Below are 16,413 nucleotides of genomic sequence, written 5' to 3'. Positions count from 1 at the left end.
CGTCAATTGTTTACGGACTATCGTATTTTCTACGGTGGAAATTTGACGCCTCGCAGAACAGACCGTATAATTGTTCAAAGACTTGGGTATTTTATACGGTGGTAAAATATGAAATTTGACGGACCGTAGAAAATTGTACGGTCCGTATAACCTACCGTATACAAGGAACAGTGAGCTACTTTTCTCGATCCAATTTGACGCCACAATTTTGACGGACCGTGGAATTTTATACGACCGCACAATTGTACCGTCAACGCTTCACAGTAAGCAACTTTGTTGGCTGGATTTTGACGTTGCAATTTGACGTCCCGTAGAATTTTATACGGTCCGCACAATGGACCGTATACCAGTTCCCCTGATAACGTCTCGTACTCGAATTTCTTGGATCTTGGGTCGGATTCCAAACCTTATTGACTTCCTTGGGCCCACAAAAACTTAGTAATTACCATTTTGGGACATTTTAACACCTTTTGTACTTGGAATTGGAAAATTTTAGATCAAACCTTGCCTTTTGGCCTTCTTCCTCAATATGAATATATGAATGTCCTCAAGAACATGAAGAACATTCAAAATTCCAAGTACCTTAATTCCAACTCGTTTTTCCTCCAACTTTCGGATATAGGTTCCTCTTTGATAGGAGAACAAAGCCCAATACCTATTGAAGTCAATTTCAATCCAAATCAACAAGACCCACTTTGAGTTCTTCAAGCTTTGTTGAACCTCTAATGGTGGAAACTTCAATCCTTACCCAAATGACTTCAAATTTCGTTTCAAGATGTTTTCCACCACAACAAACTCAAATATACCTTCAAAAACACTCAAATCCAACAACAATTGTAATTTTCGAATTTTTTTGATTTTCAGTTTTTTTTTTTTTTTTTTTTTTTGGATTTTCAAAATTCAAACCTAGGATTGAGGATTGTAGAAACAACACTCTAGCCTAAGCTCTGATACCAAATGATACGAATCGATTTGGGGGAAACACCAAATCAAAACCTAAACGCGAATTAAGGATAAACAAGAAATTGGGGATGAGAATTGAAGAAAAGGGATGAGAAATAGAGAGATAGAAACTAGACCCTAATGATAATGAATCTATGGACAAACCTAAGTATATGAAACCTAGATCCTTCCAATCGGATTCAATCAATAGAACCTAAGCTATTTGAAATCAAGACAAGGGAGATTCAATTGAAATCCACAAATGAACAACCCTTCATGAAATCAATGGAAAAATGGTTCACAAACCAACAATGGAATCCACCATTAACTAAGCTAACCCTAAACAAACTATCACTCCTAGTATTCAATACATAATTCATCCAATCAAAGTAATGAAATGAAAGACAAGCTATATATACAAGCTAAGTAAAGAAGACTAATAGGCAATTACAATGCTACCCTTAATGAAGTAAGGGCCTTGTTTGGCTAGTCTTCTTAGTGTAGTCTTGATTCAAGAATTGGCCTTCAATGGCCAAACACGCCCTCCTTGCATAGATCGCCTCTAATCAACCTTTGCATGCATGGCCTTCTTGCAAGCATAACCTTCTTTGCACAAATAGCCAACTCCCGACCTTGTCCAAGTTTGCACATGTAGCCAATTTGCAGAAATGTCCCTATTTGCACGTTTGGCCACTTTGCGCATTTGGTCCCCTTTCTAGTAGCTTCTTCTTCAAGCCTCGCCCAAGCCACCTCCCACACATCATAGGCATCATTGTGGGGCTTGTATGAGCCTCCAAAGGCCTTCAACGCCATCCTTATCATCCATGCCGCTTGTAGAGCTTGAAGTTCCATATCTTGGCCTTGGATGTAAGTCTTGAAATGAGGTGTGCCAAGTAGGATCGTATCATTACCAGCGTGGGTGTGTTAGATATTCACGCCTTACGGCTCTTAACAAAAAACTTGCACATCTGGTACTTACATGATCTGTTAGGGCCGCAAACTGGCCATATTAACTAGGGGCTCTCTACTAGTGCCCTCAACTGCTGCTATAGTAGCCCAAGGGCTAAAGGTAGTCTTTCTAGTCAGAGGCATCTCAATATACAATACTAACTCGTAAGTTTTAAACTCAACCCCTATGACTCAGCTTTACAACATTATTTGGATCTGAAAGAAGGGTAACAGACTCCTAAATGCCCTGTAGCTTCCTGTTTATATAATGTGGTGCACTACACACTTATAAACAAGACTCTACTAGACATGGCTTGTAGACTTCCTAGGATAGACCTGCTTTGATACCAAGTTTGTCATGCCCCAAACTTAGAGAGGCATGGCCGGCACCCGGTGCCTTACGTGATCCCGAGTGTACCAACTATAACTCGTATAACTTGAACATACACAACAGTCTGGGTCGACAAGTCCAATCTGTAACTCAAGTATGCCAACTTAGGCCGACAAGGCCATAATCTGAATAATTTGTAGATGGCAACTATCTCACTGAAATGAGACCACCTCAACATACATATAAGCACCTATGCAGACCGACAAGGCCACCATGAATATCTACAAACAACAAAACCCAACACAAATATATACAAGGGCCGACAAGGCCACCATGCTGACATACTGTACATACAAGACAAGTCTACAAGCCTCTAAGAAGAACATAATTGTATGGTGGTCAGGACAGGGCCCCGGCCTACCCATCATGTCTATATATGCAAAATGACTCCAACTCTGGACCTGGTAACTCCGGATGAAACGGAGCTTACCAATCTAGCTGATACTCTGCACCATCTATTGTGGAGGTTTGTCGACCTATTTGTCAGGACCTGCAGGCATGAAATGCAGTGCCCCGACAAAAGAAACATAACTACGAAACCATGTACCGAGTATGTAAGGCAACTGAATAACTGAAACTGAAATTGAAATTGAACTGATATACTGAGTATAAACTGAGAAGTCAAAGATAATCTGGAAATATATCTACCTATCTCTGTCTCATGTCATGAATGCAATACTGAAAATAAATGCCCGGCCTCATGTGGGGTCTGATGTGTAAGTGCGTAGCCCTGAAGGCAAATGCAAATAGCCCTGTAGGAAACTGTTTCTCTGTATAGCCCCGAAGGCAAATGTAAATAGCCTTGTAGGCAACTGTTTCTCTGTATAGCCCCGAAGGCAAACGAATATGATGATGAATGCAAATTCCCGAAGGCAAATGTATGTAATGATGTTATGAATGATATGCATGATATACTCTCTATTTCTCAACTAGATATAATATAACTCTAACTGAATGTAGACTCTCCATGAGGGATAACTTCAACACAAGTAAGATGGAATAACAGAGACATAGAAACTCTATGAATTACTCTTCTCGTATATTCTCGTTTGACTCTAACTGATTAGGGGTTCATGCCAAAAGGAAGGAAGGGATAGCCTTTACATACCTTACGCCAAGGCTCTTACTACTGCTAGGAACAATTTCCTCTACGCTTCAATCTACAATGAACAATAATAATATTATCGTTAATCTACGGATAATACAACACTCATACATCGAGTAACAAGTTTGGTTTGTAAATAATTGGACAGCATCTCCCCTGTTTCTTTTACATATCCCCAAGTTCATAACATCATAACAACATACAAATCATCATGAACAACTACCAGTCACACTTTCATCCCTTTAACAACACAAGAACAGTCCCAACAACCCCCTACAACAACATTCAACACTAGTTTATAACTTCTAGTTGGTATTCCACATTTTTTTCCATGGAGATAACACAACTATAACTAGCATCAGCTCATATACATCAAGGGAAATGTATTTCTTACCATCAATACAACCAAAACAACTTAGATTATAGCTTGCTTCAGCTTGGAACAACTTTCAAAACAGTCTAATATACTATAACAACTCAAAAACGAATTTCGACTTTTACTTCGCAAGTTCTCAACAAAACAATCTAGTTACGGCTTGTATAAGATCGAATACGTATAGAAGAGGGTGAATCTTACCTTAAACACCAAAAACAGCCCCAAATCTGATATTACTTCACCTTGAAGGATTCCTCAAATCAACCACAAGAAGAGGAAGAACAATCTAATGAGCACCACGGGATTCTAACCGTTTTGTTTGCGTTGTTTACTTTTGATTTAACTCTTGGATCATATGGAAACTTTTGGAGAATTTTTAGGTTGTATAGGAACTGGAAATCATGAATAATGAAGTGAATAAGAGCTGCCACATATTTATACAATATTTGGAAAGTTCCACCGCCTCAAGTGGGTCACAAAAAACCTGCCTGCACAGCCTCGTAAAAATATGAATATCTCTGTACTCTGATGTCATATCAACAAACGGTTTAATGCGTTGGAAACTAGACTCGTAGACCTTAAATTTGGTGGGTGGATCACCCCCTAAATCCAAGTATATTAGGAGAAAAGCTCAGAGACATCAGACCCAAGTTTCAGAAAAAATATGAACGTAAGTTGCGATAACTTTTTCCAACTTTTGTTTTACAACTTGCTTGACTTCAACATTTAACATACGACTACTATACGGTTCAAATACCTCCTCACAAGACTTAGCATGTTAACAACACCTAGTATTACCCCAAAAGTATTGTTCATAACATCTTCGATTCGTTTAACCTCCAACCCTCACGATATTTCCTTAACACTTATTTTAACACGTCATTATCTTTGTAGAGATCCTTAACCTCTCCAGCTCGTATTGATTCACTTACGACGTATTCTTACATGAAAGTACGTGTGCAATACTGACGTTCTCTTGGTGTACTTCCTTTTTGCAGGCATTTCCTGAAATAGGTAATATGCAGGGGTTAGAAGAATTCCTAAAAGTATTGCTCTAACTGCACGATCTAGAGTAAGAAAGAAGTGAGATAATCCTGAATGTCTTGGTGGTCAACTGTTCACATGTGTGGCACGCACACACACACATAAAAGTGACCATACTGGACACGGCTTCATAGACTCCCTAGGACATTTGAAACTAGTGCTCTGATACCAAGCTTTATCACGCCCTAAACCATGGCCTGGGCGTAAACGGCACTCGATGTCTGATTACATGTGACCCAGCGAACCAACTGGCTGGCTGAATCAACATGAGGTATACACATATACTGAATGGGGAAATATAACTTAACACATGCTGATCTACTAAAAAGTATGACTGAAATAATCATAAATGTGAAATACTAAGATAAGTCTGAATCATGCCAATGTAGCCAACATGACTAAGATAAAAGCCTGCAAAACTCTGACTAACCACAGCTCTAGTCTATGAAGCCTCTAAAGAGTACTTAAATGCTGACTGTTTACCGGGACAAGGCCCCCTGGCATACTTGATTGTCTAAAATACTGAAAAGACTGTAAATAAGATAACGCCTCGGAAGAACTAGGGCTCACAAAGCAGCTGATACGAGAATCCTAGCGAGCAGATCTGTCGTCCTGTAAATCGTTACCTGCATCAAGAGGTGCTCGGGGAAGGGCAGCCTAAATTAATAAATAGATAATGTACTAAAACTGAAATTGAACATACTGATAGCTGAACTAAACAATAGAAGTAAAGTCATAATTACTTCTTATTCTGAATATGGAACCACCTGTTAACTGAGTTAACAATCGGTGGCCTCAGGCCCAAAATAAGTACACAAATCTGTTGCCTCAGGCCCAAGTATATGTATACATAAACTGTGGCCTCGGGCCCAAAATACGGGTGTTCAACATACAATAATTTATAATAAGGAACTGAGAATCATACTGTAAAGCACAACACTGGAATACTGAACATTATTATACTGAGACATGTATTCATGGACTGATTTTGGAGTTTAAAACATTAATTGTTTACATGAGCAGACTGAGTTTTCATGACTGAGACGTATAGGATATCAAACACGAGTCTATACTGATTATGTATTGAGTTCATGACATTCAGAATGACAATCACGAATGAATTATGAAACTATATCATTTAGATAATAGAAGTTCTATAACTCTTTATGAAACTAACACATAACTATGTTTCTGATGCAATTCGTAATAGTCGTAAAAGAAACATGGCGTAGGGAGAATCATTAACATTCCACACATGGAGAGTTAACCTTACATACCTTAATCCTGGGCTTTAAGTGTAATACAATGTTCTTCACCACTTTCAACTTTAATCTATAGCAATTTAAGTCAAAGGGAATCATTATTAGTAAGAATACTCATGTTTTGGTCATCTAGGCATTTTATCAAACACCTTGTGGGCATAAAGCTCCACAACTCTCATTAATGGTATCTCTTCAGCCAATTACCCATCCTCTTTCTTCTAGGTGATTCTATAATCTCAATTAGATATAATTAACATCATTCTTCATCACCCATATGATTACAACAACCCTAAGACAACAATCCAAACCATACAATAGTTCATACGTTTCTTCTATCAAACCCATCACCTTATAGTCTAAGAACTTAGAGTCTAATCACCAATACTCAACTATAATCGATTAGAGGGCGAAGGAATTACCTTTTTGACGTTCTATCCTCTTGAACTCGGACGCTAGGGTTTTCTTGCCCAACAATGTTTTCCCAATCGATTTTCTACGGATTTAAAGGGCTCAATCATGTTAGTAAGGTATTGGGGACTTGAACTCAACTTAGAATCACCATAAAAACTTACCTTAAAGGGTTCTTAATGCTTGGGACTTGATCTCTCTATTTCTAGGGTATTTTTTGAGTTTGGGGGAGTTAGAGAAATAAACCCCAACCTTAAATACAAGCTAAAATATGAAATTTGAAAATTGACCCGAAAACCAGACTAGTGCAATGGGCCCTCGTCCCACGTGCGTCGCGTGGCTCTCTGCAGGCAAAAGTTCAGAGAGCACGCCCACGCGTGCTGGGCGTGGGTCCGCGATGCGTGGCCATCGCGAGTGTCTATGCTTTGCAGTGTTTTCGTAACGCGCATAACTTCTTGTGCCGATCTCCGTTTGGCCTTGTCCTTATATGGATGGAAAGGTCTTTTCAACGTAATACAACTTTCATTAAGGAAACTTTTCCAAATTCTCAACTAATCAAGGGTTTATGGTTGCTTGAAGTAAGACCTGCAGCTATTCACTCGAAACCTCCTAACCTTATAAATTTCGTTGTACTCTCTTAGTACAAGTCAAGCATAAGCCTGAAGACCCGAGGTGTTACAGATTTGATATGGACACCAACATATATTATTCTGTAGAACTTCTTTATTGCCTTTTGGACTCATATTCTACCTTCTCTGAACCCTCTTACTCACGGGAAGAACTATGTTCGTCTTTATCAACCAAATTCATCTTATAGAACATTCTATAACCCAATATTGCTAATCCAAATACTATCAACACATTTCCCCCCTTAAATTGAGGATTGTAGACCCTCTGAATGATTACTTAACCCATTAATATGATTCATCTCAAGTACGATCTAGAATCTATTCCCGATGCTCTGGAACTACCACATAATTCATCTTACCAACTTCTATATTCCAACAATGTCCAAATAAACTTACAATTCTGTTCATTTTGCGAAGGTTCTATGGCTCGCTTAATAACACTTTAGGAACTCTCTACGTAATCTATTGTAAGCACTTTTGCACCTTAAATTTTGACTGTAACGACTTATTTGGTCGTTACGTGCATTCCTCCTTTTTTCTCCAAAATACCCCTCGTTTGGATTCACACCGATAGCTGTTATGCGTGGGATTTATGGGCGAGGGTGACCTATAGCTGAGTTGGAAAGAAAATTAAATCAATTTAGGATTTCTGGGTTCAGTTGCTGCGCCGGCGATCGGCGGCATTTCCTACGCCTCAGCGAAAAATGGCAAAGATAAGTGAGTCCGCATCTGCGGACTGTTGCTCCGCCTCAGCGAGGCCGCCTCTATGAGCCTTATTCAGCCTCTGCGGGAATCACTGAAATCAGCAAACCCTTTTATTATCTTGTTTCCAAATTCGAGCCTCATTTACTCCAAACTTATTCCTAGACCTAGGGAGTGGATAGAAGGCCATTTTTTAGGGCTTTCTCAAGGTTGCTCATGGAAGTAAGTGCTTCAATCCTTGATTTTGTTTTCTTCTGTAGGATATTAAGGTTTCTTGATGGAAAGCTTGTTGGGAGGGGTGACTAATGTCTTGAAAAACCCTAGGTGTTACATGCCGTATTTTCTCCCAATATATGTATGATCAAGTTGAGGTTGATGAATGCACTTAAACGTGAGAAATGGGATATTGGACAAACAAAAACGAGCTGCCTGCTTACCCGACGTGCCTGCTCCACCTACTTACTTCCTGTCCTACTTACTTGAGCTACTTAACACGTATCGTGATTATTAAATGAGGAAGAGACACGTATTTAAATTAAATAAGGGAACCATGTGACACACCCTAATTAAAAAAGTAGGTGACAAGTAGGTGTGTCACCTACTTGCAAAAAGGAGAGGCTAAGATTAATTCCCCACAAAAGGGGTTTGTTGGGTCAGCCAAAAAGGCCCTTTATAAGGCTGATTTATCTTCACTTTTTTCATTCATTTTCAGACCAAGAATATGAGAGAAACCCCTGAAACTCCTCTCCCAAAAATCCCAGACAAACCCTAGATGATTTTGAGTGATACGAAGTGATTCTAGTGCCGAAAACCCCAAACTGCTTGCTAGTTTCCCTTTCCTTTTCTTGTAGCTGTGTTGGGGGTTAATTTCAAGTGGAGGGAGCTTAGGTTTGCATTGGTTCTGATCAGTCCAAGGTAAGTTTATGCTTAATCTTCCCTTATCTAAGCTTCTACGAGTTGTAGCTCGATCGTAAAGATTAGAACTTGCGACTTTCGAAAGAGTAGCATGTTGTTTGTTGTTGCGCCACTACTGGCTGGTTGTGAACTTGTTTTTAAATTGAATTCATGGCTGGCTTATATGAGAAGAGGCTTAATTAAGTATTGTTGGTTGTGTTGCTCAATTTAGAAGGAAAGACAAGTCGGAAACATGTTTTAGTAACCTAAAAAACTCAATTTTAAGTTGTTGTAACTTGTTGGACTGATGTGATGTCATTTTAAGTATGTGCTGAAAATTAGTAGGAATAAATGAACATGTTGTGGTTAATGTTGTTAACAAAATCTGGAAGAGTTTTCTCTGTAATTCTTGCTATCCCAAACCTGCACACAGCCCATAAAATACATCCAATGCCTCACAGGCTACCCATAAAACCCATAGAAATACATATGATACACAACTCAGCCACACAGGGTTATTGGTATGAAAGGGGATATAAAACAATAAAGCTCACTTCGTATGCCATATCTGGGCATCCTTCTTGCAAAACATCAAATTTATTTCCTAAACCCTTCGTTAATCAATCCTCTTAAATAAAAGTTCATATACTCACTCCCTTCTGTAATTAATCAATCAACTTTGCATTTCATTATCACTATTAACTCAATGCTATAGGGAACTCTTACCTTGATCCTATTTTGGAAATTTGATCTAGCACACATCGATCGAACGGTGAGTAAGGAGGTTCTCCATTCTGTTGCCCATCCATAGGTTGCTTAACAACACTTAAATTCTTCATAAACGTACCATTTATACTAATCCTGTCAGCTTGACCATCATTATCATTAGATCCCTGTTCTGCGGATACCATTAAACCTTGGCTACTTGGTTTTCCCGTCTGTAACCTCTCCAGCCTCACAGAAGGCCCTGCCTCATTAAATAACCTATCATAACATGAGACCTAAAGATTGGCTCCCATTATCTGCTGGTTCCTCACCTGTTCTGCTGATTCTTCCTGAATTTCTGACGGATCAGTCTCTATAGAAGACATATCCTCAGATGGATCCGTCTCAATAAAGGGCACATCCTCCGAAGGGTCTGTATCATACGAATGGCTGACTCTGGAAGCCCCCGAACCATCGGCCTTCTTGTCACGATCCAAACCGATGAGTGGTGATGAGTGTCTGACCTCTAGCGACCAAACACCACTATACTCATATTTGAACCTTACTGAACATCAAGGGCCCACAAGTGACTTAAACTGATCTCATAAATGGGTGACATCATGAACTCGTACAACCTGTATATATATAAACATATATATACGAAAGAACAATCCAAGCAGGGTCGCTACATATACTGTACACAAAAGAATAGAAGCCGACAAGGCTACATCATCTGACTACTACATACAACTGTCTACGGACCTCTACTGGAATAAAAGCTCTAGAAAGAACGGGACAGGGCTCCGTCATACCCATATGCATGTACATCTCAAAAGGCTAACATACCAAAATAGACTGCAGCTCCGGATCGATGGAGCGCACTGACCACTGCTGGATAGAAGTCCTACTAAGCTGGACCACTTGTTGGTCTACCTGAACCTGCAGGCATGAACGCAACCCCCCGAGCAACGGGGAGTCAGTACGGATAATGTACTGAGTATGTAAAGCATAAGAGTAGCATAAGCATAAGGATCATGAACTGAATCTAGAATCAAAATCACTAACTGTCCACATAGATTTGTATGAACTAGTATCTGTAAGCAGGCATATATCTGTATAACTGACAATGCCTCTAAGGGCGCCTAATCTGCGTACTCTCAACTATACTCCTGCTCATGCCTAACAATGTAGGTCATACGTATATATGCGTATATAACGCCCGTCAACCCTCTTTGGGCAACCTACCATATCATATCGGCCTCTCAGCGACCATCATCATCATATACACTACTGCAGTACGTGCAGCCCGATCCTTATATCATCATTATGGTGCACCAGCTGATCAGGTGGTGCGTATATAATGCCATTCCCTTTCCTCATACCCCATATACATATAATACTCGCGTATATAATGCTTTCTGGTCACGGGTCAATTTGCATATATATATGAATGAATGTAATGCATGAATAAACTGTATACATAGAACTGGACCCATGAACAGAAGGAACAATCACAAGCGGGGTACAAGAATATCACAGACTGAAGTACTCCTAATGCTTCTAAGAGTAGAGTAATATGGAAGCTCGTTTACTCACTTGTTGGTTCATTTCATAAGATCATGCCAAAATGAGGAAGGAAAAGCCTTAACATACCTTTACGCCTTCTCACTCACTTAATGTTCCCCTTCCAAGTTCACAAATCTACATTCAAGATAATTCATATTAGAGTTAAGTCTTGAAAACACTTCTAACTTCAAACTATTGCTAATAACGAACTAACGAAATTTGGGCAGCATTTCCCCTATTTCATCAACTTCCACGTTATGGCAAAACAACTCCCAAATACCATTAACAACATCCATAATATCAAAATCAAGAAATTATATCCAATAACATCTCCAATTCATCCAAAATCCTCTTTTCAATTTCACCCATAGTCATCTTTTTCACCTCAACCTAGGGCTTCTCTACTTTAGATTTTCTCCTCCATAAGAGTTACTAAACCTTTTTATCACTTAAGCATATGAGTACTAGGAATATCATACCTTAATATGGAAGAACTTCACCTTCCCAACTCCTTTCAAGATTAAGCTTATCATAACTTTGAAGAGAAGCAAGAACAATTACCTCCCATGGATTCCTTTTGGGTTTTGATGTTTGATTCTCTCTCTTGATTATATGGAGAGGTGTGGCGTCATTAGGAACCTTCAAGAACTCTTAGGAAGCCTCTAGAAATGTAGGAAAATAAGTGTGGAAAGTTGGAAATGAAGTTTGGGTCGTTTGGGATATAAAAAGGTGACAAAATCACCCCCCTCCCCCCCGACCCTACTTTGCGATGAGTATGCGGCCTTGCACACTCAGTGTGCGGCCGCACACTCCTTCCTCCGCCTAAAAATGATGTTGGGTAGTGAGCTCACCCAAAATAGGGAGTTGGCGACCAGTGTGCTGCGCAAGTAAAGACACTCAATGTGCGACCGCACACTACCCCTGCATCTCCCGGTTTCGCGAAATCGCGTTCCTTTCGACTCGTTTGACCTAAAATCCTTATGGAACCTTCTTGGAACTTGTATAAAACTTCATTAACCATCCAAGGGACTCTATATCCTTTCCTCAAAGCAAGGCTAAGTAATGTATAACTCCAATGCCACGAAATCTTCCCAAAACATAACTCAAACTCCAATTCCTTCAACGAACTCGCTTTCACCGATTCGTTTAATTACGAAACCTTGGAGTACATGAGTAAAGTTATCAAATATCCTTCTTAACCTTATAAGGGCTTCATGTCCCCTTTAGTCTTCTGTTAGTTCATTCACAATGCAGGCGACACGAAATTTCTAAAGTGTAACACTTCTTTCCCATAGAGGCCATCTCACAGCTACAAAAACAATCAAGGTTAGAACTGGAAATCTCACATCCTATCACTTGGCTCTATTGCACGATCTAGAATAGAAAGGAGGGAAACCATCCTAAATGCCCTGCAGCCTCCTGTTTATAAGTGTGGCGCGCTTCACACCCATAAACAAGACTCTACTGGACACGGCTTGTAGACAACCCTAGGATAGAACTGCTCTGATACCACTTCTATCACGACCCAAACCGGAGGGCTCTGACGGGCATTTAACCGTACTAGTCAAGTACCACCTGACATACATCTGACATGAATATGAACATAGGTGGGCCGATAGAGCCATCATGTGACTCACAATAACTCATAGGGAACATATATATATGAACTGCTCTGAAAGACTCATCTATATGAAAATACTGAACATGCTATATGAAATGCAAGTGCTATCATAATCGACCGTGATGACAAATGCAATTTCAAGTATGGACACCATCTGACCGTACATAAATGTCTACAAGCCTCTACTAGAAACATAACATAACGTGGCGTGGACAGGGCCCCGCTATACCCATAAACACACGCGTACATATATATATATATATATATATATATATATATATATATATATATATATATATATATATATATATATATATATATGACTATGCGATTCTCGGCATCTCCGAACAAACGGAGTGTATCAACTTCATCCGCCGAGCCGACATCCTAATAGATGGATCACCAACTCCGTATCTCAGCACCGCGCGGGTACGAAACGTGCCCCCCTCCCCCGAGCACACAGGAGTCAGTACGAATAATGTACCGAGTATGTAAGGCACAAGATCAACAAGTACATAGGAATCATGAAAGACATCTGAAACATGAAAGCTAATCTCAATATCTGAATGCATCTGTAGCTGAACATCTGGGAACATCTGCATAACTCTGTATAACTGAAAGTGCCTCTGAGGGCATATGATATGCATAAGTCATAATATAACTATTAGTGCTGTGGAACGTACAACCCAATCCATATCCCATATGCCAGTGCTGAGGAACATACGGCCCGATCCATATATCATATGTTAGTGCCAAGGAACATACGGCCCGATCCATATATCATCATCATCATCACTGTGCACCAGCTGATCAAGTGGTAATGTGTATATAACGCCTATCCCTTTCCCCATACCCCATATACATATAATATACGCGTATATAACGCCTTCTGGTCAAGGGTCAATATGCATATGTATAATGAATGCAATGCTTATATAAGTATAATGAGTATCTAGAACTCTCGGAGTGACATAAGGTCGTACTACCTCCGATAAACATCTTTTGAGCTAACATCATCAATATATGAAATATTAGGACCGAAGAATAGAAGGAACAATCATAACAAGGAGTATAGGATCATCAAAGACTGAGGTACTCCTAGTGCTTCTAAGAGTAGAGTAATATGGGAGCTCGTTTACACATTCGTTCGCTCATATCATAAGATCATGCCAAAAATGAAAGAAAGGATAGCCTTAACATACTTTGGAGTCTACCTAATGTCCAATGCTTACTTCCCAAGATTGTAACACTACAACCAATATAACATGAATTACGATTAGGCCATATACATGCCTTACTACCCATTTCAAGTATGTATGAAACTTAACAAAATTCGGGCAGCATTTCCCCTATAGTTCTTACTCCAATCCAATTCCCAAACGGTGCACCACATACAAAACATCATCAACAACAATAGTAACAATTTGCAGCAACATAAACAAGTAGAAATGTCTCCAAAAGTCCAATCGAAACAGCCTTCAAGGCAGCCACCTCAACAAACTAGTTTAGATCCTTCATATCATGTTTTCGTTCACTTTAAACTAAGGAATTCCTTCACAAACAACTTATGTCAATACTTGCATATCAAAATATAATCAAATCCATGCCAAAACATCCCCTAATTTTAGTTTAACTCAATTAGCTTACCGCTTCCATAACTATATTTCCTTCACTTTGAATCACTAAAACTCTTGGTAATCAACTTAATAGCAAAGATAAGAATAGTATACATACCTTAAAGGGGCTGGAATTCCAAGAAACAAACTCCAAATCCAACTTCTAAGCTCGACAACTTAAATAAAACCCTAGGAACAACTTTCCCTTTACTAGCTCGGGTTTTCGGGGGTCGGATCTTACTTGGATGATAAAGAAAGGTTGGGAGAGGATTGGGGAGTATTAGGGAGAGTTTAGGGTCTGTTGGTGTGAGTTGAAATGAGAAAAATCACGAAATAGATGAATATATATAGCACCTGCACCGCCTGAAAATCGACGGGCCGTCGATGTGCATCGACGGAATCGTCGACACTTCGACGGTCCATATCTCCCACCGTCGATGTGCAAATGCAAATCTGCCAGTTGCATTAGAAAAGTAGACTCGCTGAACTTATGAATGTATAGGTTATGGGTTCCGTAACTCCTCATATTCTAGGAGATATGATCCTCTAAAGTTGACCCAAAATTCCTGTCTGGAATTCTGCCAAATTTTCCCAAAGTTTCAACAAATTTAATTTCTTCGATTCGCTTAACATCCAACCTTCCCGATACTTACTAAGCATGATACCAAGCTCTCGTGTATAAAGAATGAGCATGTATAATTCCTTATGACCTTAACGACAACCTCGCCTTTTAAGTCTTTGTCAACTAACTCACGATGAAACTTTACGTATAAAAGTACGGGGTATAACATATTGTGGAGCTCTTTGGGTAGGTGAAGAGGTGGTAGGGGAATAAAGACAATGTATGTGCTTGCTCGGGTGTAAGGGTGGGAGTAGTCGCCATGTTCTTACCACGATCTTCTTCAAATTTTGGGGAGTTCCCACTCTACTTGAGGTCTCAACTTGCACCACCTTCGTCTCCAAACTCTCTAGCCTTTCCGTCAACCCCCCTCCCCCCCTCCCCATTCAAGGTCAATGTCGCCAATTGACTAATGGTTATGTTCAATGAACTTGTCACGTATGACGGTTCCTCCATATCTTGAGTACGCTCTCCTTGATTAGACATTATAACTTGTAAAACTAGTAAACAATGTTAGTAATAAAAGTCTCACGTCACTCGTATTGAACTCTCTATCCTTACCACACAACCTAGTGTTGTCTCCAAAGTTGGAATAGTAACCAATTATCCAATCAAGTCACCTAGTTGCTAGCTTCATGGAAGAGTGGATTCTTGTTCAAATGACTGAATGACGACTCAAAGCAATCAGACGAGAGCCAATAAAGTTTCAACGAAATAAAAGGAAAAACTTAGGAAGAATTAGCACGAACGAATTAACAGACTCAAGAACCAGTTAACAACAAGCAAGATGGATTATGAGTTGTTAATTAGTTAGGAGGATCAAATAAGTGAAGTAGAAACGAATTGAAATGATTCCGAGAATACGTTGGACTTACCTTTGATTATACGGTTCGTTTTGACTTTTATGGTGGCCTATGCAAAATTACGGTCCGTATAATCTTTTTACGGTGCAATTATACGGTGGACACTTCAATTATCCGGTGGAAGACTGGCAATTAGACGGGCCGTATAATTTTTTTACGGCCGTATATTGGGACTGTATTTTGTGCCCCCCAAAACAGTGAACCAAGTTTCTCTCTTCAAAAAATGGTAGGGAAATACGGTGTGTAAAATTTTATACGGTGGGACTAGCAATTATACGGTCTGTATTTTCTTTATACGGTCCGTATTTTTGGGTAACCTTATTTGTATTCCCAAAACAATGAGCTCAATTCGGATGCCCGAAATACGGTGCAATTTTACGGAGTGTATTTACCCTTTTGGGTAGACAAACACTTTTTCCGCAACTTGGCTTGAAACACTTGGATCAAATGGCCCCTTTGGTTATCTTCATCCTTATGAATTTATAAGATATTCAAGAACATTATGAACACCCAAAATTCAAATCAACTTGTTTTTCCACCAAACTTCAGATCTAAACTCCTCTTTACTTGTAGAACAAAGCCCACCATAATTAAACTCCAATCAAGCTCTAATTCGGACAAAACCACTTGAGTTTTTCAAGGTTTTGGAGGTCTTCAATGGTGAAATTCTCCAAACACCTCCAAACTCTTCCAAACTTTGTATCCAACTAGATTTGACCCTG

Source organism: Lycium ferocissimum, unplaced genomic scaffold, assembly GCF_029784015.1.
Source record: "Lycium ferocissimum isolate CSIRO_LF1 unplaced genomic scaffold, AGI_CSIRO_Lferr_CH_V1 ctg3007, whole genome shotgun sequence".
Lineage (NCBI taxonomy): Eukaryota > Viridiplantae > Streptophyta > Magnoliopsida > Solanales > Solanaceae > Lycium > Lycium ferocissimum.
This window is presented reverse-complemented; position numbering follows the sequence as displayed.